Source organism: Bos grunniens, chromosome 5 (assembly GCF_055505025.1).
Source record: "Bos grunniens cultivar Pamir isolate PY7600 chromosome 5, Bosgru_T2T1.0, whole genome shotgun sequence".
NCBI classification, from domain to species: domain Eukaryota; kingdom Metazoa; phylum Chordata; class Mammalia; order Artiodactyla; family Bovidae; genus Bos; species Bos grunniens.
In genome coordinates this window covers 90,112,763-90,118,976 of record NC_141169.1, presented here as the reverse complement: position 1 = coordinate 90,118,976, position 6,214 = coordinate 90,112,763, and the positions used below count along the sequence as shown (strand labels likewise).

At 37.6% G+C, this 6,214-nt stretch overlaps 1 protein-coding gene across 2 annotated transcripts in view; it reads left to right on the top strand.

Moving 5' to 3' along the window:
- The first annotated feature begins 1,060 nt into the window (after nucleotides 1–1,060).
- SLCO1C1 (solute carrier organic anion transporter family member 1C1) overlaps nucleotides 1,061–6,214 on the top strand; it is an 82,089-nt gene continuing 76,935 nt past the window's right edge. The window contains exon 1 of one of the 2 annotated variants that reach the window (XM_086404058.1): nucleotides 1,061–1,448. The gene's annotated coding sequence lies outside the window, so the exon portion shown is untranslated. The remainder of the gene's footprint in view (nucleotides 1,449–6,214) is intronic. The other variant, XM_086404056.1, reaches the window with a different exon arrangement.

Below are 6,214 nucleotides of genomic sequence, written 5' to 3'. Positions count from 1 at the left end.
GGATACACCATTTCTTCATTAAAATATTTATTTATCTTCCTTGTGTCTTTTTCTTTTATAGTAAAATGCCTTATAATAACATCTGACTATTAATTAATGATCTTGACCATTATGTGAACTGAAATTACATAACGATGATAACTTTGTCATTCAGTACTCTGTTATTTGAAATGTATATTTGAATACACAGTAGTTTAATCCTTAAAAACATCCTCTGAATCTTTTTTTTTAATTCTGCTCACCAAGGAAAAAATTGAGACTCAGTAAAGTGACCAGGGTCTTCCTAAGCAGTGCAGTGGTAAAGAATCTGCCTGCAATGTAGGAGGTGCAAGAGACACGGGTCCAGTCCCTGGGTTTGGGAAGATCCCCTGGAGAAGGAAATAGTAACCCCGCTTCAGTATTCTTGCCTGAAAAATTCCATGGACAGAGGAGCCTGGTGGATGACCAGACCAGGGTCACTGCCATTTAAGAAAATGGCAGATCTTGGTTAATTCTGGCAACAAATTCATTTATTGTTTAAAGTGCATGCAAGCTAATACTGCTCAAAATCCTCTAAAATGGTTCTCTTGAAAAAAGAATTTATTAGAATTGTAAAATTTCTCAGTGCAAAGAGTTCTTTGGAATTTACATAGAATGAACTCCTGAATGCCAAAAATTCAATGTTTTTCTTTTTCTCCCCTAGTTTTAAGATTTATAAAAATTGTGAGTGTTAAGCAATCGATCATGTCTCTTTGAGAATTAACTATTTCTGTAAACAACTCTGCAGAGCCTTAATCCTGACTTGATACATGGTCCCTGAAGATTCTAGAAAGAATCCCAATGGGGAAATAGACCATAGAGAGCCATACAGAGGTTGAGACCATGGACCTTTTAAAAAAAAAAAAATTCCAGTGATGTCCTCAAGGAGCGGCTGGCTTAAAAACTTCTTGGAAGGAGAAGGAGAGATCTTTGTTACAAACTTCCGTCCCTCCTCCTGCTTCTGTTCCCTTACCCTCTGCCCCCTGCAGAGTTCTGTTTTCTGGGAATCAGCAAGTAAGATCACAAGTAGTCTTTTCTTTTTTCACTCTCTCCCATAAAGAAAGCTTTATCACGTGCGGCCTTAAACTTGCAGCAAATTGCAAAGAAATGGCTCAAAGGCTTCAGCTCTTTCTGTGCCCTGGGAGCTGAGATGCACGTCAGTGGCTTTGCCAGCGTGGCCTGTTCCCTGCAGACTGCCAGAGAAAAGAGGCCAAGAGGAAAGAGAAAAGAGAAGAAACTGGCCAGGGGTGAGACCATGCCCTGTATCTTCACTTTGCCCTGATCTGCTCTGTGTCCAACGAGGCTCTCCCCACCTGACAAAATTGTTCAAAGCTGCTGTAGGATCCACCTGCTTCTTAAGGTTCTTGAGTGTGGTCCAGCCTCTTTCTGGGCACACGGAGGGGAAATAGCCATCTGATCTCCACCTACAGGTAAGATCTGGTTCTCTGCTTTCGTATTTCATGATGATCATATCAGAGTCTCACAGGAGAGAGGTCAATAAACCTTGTGTTCTGCACTGCACATGTCTTACTCATAACACTTCTCATGAAACTTGTGGGGGCCCTTGTAAGGCTGGTGGAAATGGGAAAGGAAACTGGTTAAAGAAGATAAACCCAGAAACTCAGATCTGGGTTCCAGTTGTGACTCTGATGCATGTTTTATGGGTTATTTTGGACAAGTCCCTTAATTGCTCTGAGTCATATGATTTTTGTATAAAGCGAGAATTAAAGTGTTAACCTTGTTTTAAGGACTAGCACAAAGTATATAAATCACCAGGAACATAAAAAGTATTTGTTAAATCTGCATCTGACACAAACAGTTACTTGTAGTGAGGGGATCAGCTTTCTAAACAATGCATATTCCTTAGAAAGTACCTAGAGGTTATTTTCCCTCCTGAAGGAAGGGATCCTGGTGTCCACCAGACAAGCTAGTGTAAGGCTTTTCCTCATGGGAGATGACTAAAACAAGACAGTGATGGGAGTGGCTGCTTCTCTGACTCTCTGTGGGGTTGGTGGAGGCTGACTACTGGATGGAATCTGTTAACAGGATCAGGGCACAGCAGTCAGGCTATTTGCAGGATCCAGCTACAACCTTCCTAGCACACCTGCACTTTTTCAAGATGGGAATACTGATTATCTTCCAAACCTCTGGGAACAGAGAATTCCATTTTTGGAACTGAAATGAAGAAAAACTATTTACCTTTTTTTTGGCCTCCAGAGTGAATTATACTCCAACCCGGAGTGTTGAAGGGAAACGTTGAGGAAATCTGTTCAAGTTGTGCGAGAAAAAGTAAGGATTTGCCAAACGCAAGTCCTGCTAAATAACTGCCCTCAGTCTATTTCTGCAATTGCTAATGGAGAGAGAGACAGGGCAAGGGCAAGTGTACTGGTAAGCCCAGAGGATTTCTCCATTCATGTCCCTGAGCATCGCCTTTCCTCTTCTTTTCACAGACAGATGAAAAGCTCAGTTCTCAATAATGTAGCCTCTTTGAAACATACTATACTTGAGAGGATATGCAAATTAACCATCAGGATTACAATGTCTTTTCAGTAAAACTATGCAGTGTCAATATTTTGATCTAGATGTTATTTTGCCTTAATACAACATAGTTAGGAATTCTCTTGTTCTATTATCCCTTTGGATTCTAGTGAGAGTGATTTTTGTGTCAACATCTCTAAAGAGAAGACAATGTGTTTTGGTGTCCCAAGTTTTTAATATTATTTTCAACATTTTTCTCTCTTTAGCATTAGCATTCTAGATATGACCCTTTGAGTCTTTTCAATGTATGTTTACCATAACTAATAGTGTATTTTATTATTAAATAATTTATTATTTCTGGTCACTGACTTTACTATTATGACTGATGAGAAATATACCTGAACTCCTAAAATAGTAGTCCAGTGTGTATTACAGAGTTTAGTTTGTGGAAGAGAATTGCATTTTACATGGTAAATTTGATATTATTTATTTTGTATTTTAAAATCTTTCTGGTATATATTTCTTGCGGGTGATATTTCTATATCTTTAATATTTAAAATATTTTTTTCACATAGGAAATGTATATTCATTATAGAAAAATTAGAAAATATGGACATACAAAACATTTTAAGAAGTCATCTGCAATGTCACCAGCCAAAAATAAAGTGTTAACCTATTTTTTAAATTTATTTATTTTTAATTGGAGGATCATTGCTTTATAATGTTGTTTGGTTTCTGCCATACATCACCATGAATCAGCCATAGGTATACATATGTCCCCTTCCTCTCGAACCTCCCTCCCACCTCCTACTCCATCCCACCCTTCTAGGTTGTCACAGAGCCAGGCTGAGCTTCCTATATTATACAGCGACTTTCCATTAGCTATCTACTTTACATATGGCAATGTATTTTTATATATTTCAATAATACTCTCTCAATTTGTCCCACCCTCTCCTTTCCCTGCTGTGTCCGTAAGTCTGTTCTCTATGTCTGAATCTCTATTCCTGCCCTGCAAATATGTTTAGCAATATCATTTTTCTAAAATCCATGTATCTGTGTTAACATGATATTTGTTTTTTTTTTCTGACTTATTTCACTCTATATAATAATCTCTAGGTTCATCCACCTCACTAGAACTGACAAAAATTCATTGCTTTTTATGGTTGAGTAATTTTCCACTGTATATATGTACAACAGCTTCTTTATCTGTTCATCCATTGAAGGACATGTAGGTTGCTTCCATGCCCTGGCTATTGTAAATAGTGCTGCAGTGAACACTGGGGCACATGTGTCTTTTTCAATTATGATTTTCTCAGGGTATATGCCAAGTAGTGGGATTTCTAGGTCATATGCTAATTTTATTCCTAGATTTTTAAGGAATCTCTGTACTGTTCTCCATCAAGGCTGTATCCAATTACAAAATTCCCACCAACAGTGCAAGAGGGTTCCCTCTTCTCCACATCCTCTCGATCATTTGTTTGCTGGAGATTTTTAATGATAGCCATTTTGACCAGTGTGATGTGATACCTCATTGTAGTTTTAATTTGAATTTCCCTAATAATAAGCAATGTTGAGCATTTTTCATGTGTTTATTAGCCTTCTGTATGTCTTCTTTGGAGAAACGTCTGTTTAGGTCTTCTGCCTGTTTTTTGATTGGGTCGTTTTTTTGATATTGAGCTGCATGAGCTGCTTATATATTTTGAACATTAATCCTTTTTCAGTGTCTTTATTTGCAATTATTTTCTCCCACTCTTAGGGCTGTCTTCATTTTGTTTACGGTTTCCTTTGCTGTACAAAGCTTTTAAGTTTAATTAGGTCCCATGTATTTATTTATATTTCTATTTTTCTAGGAGATGAGTTGTAGAGAATCTTGCTGTGATTTATGTCAAAGTGTGTTCTGCTTAGTTTATCTTTATGTAAGGTGTTATGAGTGTTCTAATTTCACTCTTTTATATATAGCTGACCATTTTCTTAGGACCATTTATTGAAGAGACTATCTTTTCTCCATTATATATTCTTGCCTCCTTTAACAAAGATAAGGTACCCATGGATTTAACTCTGGGCTTTCTATCTTGTTCCATTGGTCTTTACCCTTGCTAAGTCACTTCAGTCATATCTGACTCTTTGCAACCCTATGGACCTAACCTGCCAGTTCCTCTGTCAATGGAATTCTCTAGGCAAGAATACTGGAGTGGGTTGCCATGCTCTCCTCCAGGGGATCTTTCCAGCCTAGGGATCAAAACTGTATGTGTTATATCCGCCTGCATTGGCAGTGGGTTCTTTACCATTAGCACCACCTGGGAAGCCCTCCATTGGTCTATGTTTCTGTTTTTATGCCAGTGCCATACTGTCTTGGTTGCTGTAGTTTTGTAGTATAGTCTGAAATCAGGAAGCCTGATTCCTCCATCTCCATTTTTATTTCTCAAGATTTCTTTGGCTGTTTGGGGTCTTTAGTGTTTCCCTACTAATTGCGAAAGGGCAGTATAATCATTTTCACAATATTCATTCTTCTGATCCAAGAACATGATATACTTTCCATTTGTTTATGTCTTCTTTGATTTCTTTCATCAGTGTGTATAGTTTTCTGTATACAGCTCTTTTGTCTCCTTGGGTGAGTTTATTCCTAGATATTTTTATTATGGTGAATAGGATTGATATCTTGATTTCTCTGGGTTTTCATTTATAGGGTATAGGAATGCAAGTGATTTATGTGTATTGATTTTGTATTCTGCAACTTTACTAAATTCACTGATTAGCTCTAGTAATCTCCCGATAGTATCTTTAGGGTTTTCTATGTATATTATTGGGCTTCCCAGGTAGCACTAGTATAGTATCATGTCATCTGCGAACAGTGAGAGTTTTACTTCTTTTCCCATCTGTATTCCTTTTATTTCATTTTCATCTCTGCAATGGATAGGACTTCCAACTATATGGCATAATAGTGGTGAGAGTGGGCACCCTTGTCTAGTTCCTGATCTTAGAAGAAATGGTTTCAGTACCATTGAGAATAATATTTGCTGTGGGTTTATCATATACGGCCTTTATTGTAGTTGAGGTAGGTTCCTTTCATGCCACATTTTCTCAAGAGTTTTCTCATAAATAGATGTTGAATTTTATCAAAAGCTTTTTATGCGTGTACTCAGATTATCGTATGATGTTTATCTTTCAATTTGCTAATATGGTGTACCACACTGATTGATTTGCATATATTGAAAATTCTTGCATCCCTTGGATAAACCCAACTTGATCATGGTGTGTGATCTTTTTAATGTGTTGTTGGGTTCTGTTGGCTAGAATTTTGTTGAAAAATTTTGCATCATGTTCATCCGTGATATTGGCCTATAATTTTCCTTTTGGGGGATGTCTTTGTCTGGCTTTGGTATCAGGGTGATGGTGGCCTCATAGAATGAGTTTAGAAGTATTCCTTCCTCCACAATGTTTTGGAAGAGTTTGGAAGAGAATATAGGTGTTAGCTCTTCTCTAAACATTTGACAGAATTCACCTGCGAAGCCATCTGGCCCTGGGCTTTTGTTTTTGGGGAGGAGATTTTGGATCAAAGCTTTGATTTCAGTGCTTGTGATTGGCTTGTTCAAAATTTCTTTTTTCCTAGTTCAGTCTTGGCAAGTTGAACTTCTCTAAGAATCTGTCCATTTCTTCCAGGTTATCCACTGCATTGGCATATAGTTGCTTGTGATAGTCTCCATTGATCCTTTGTATT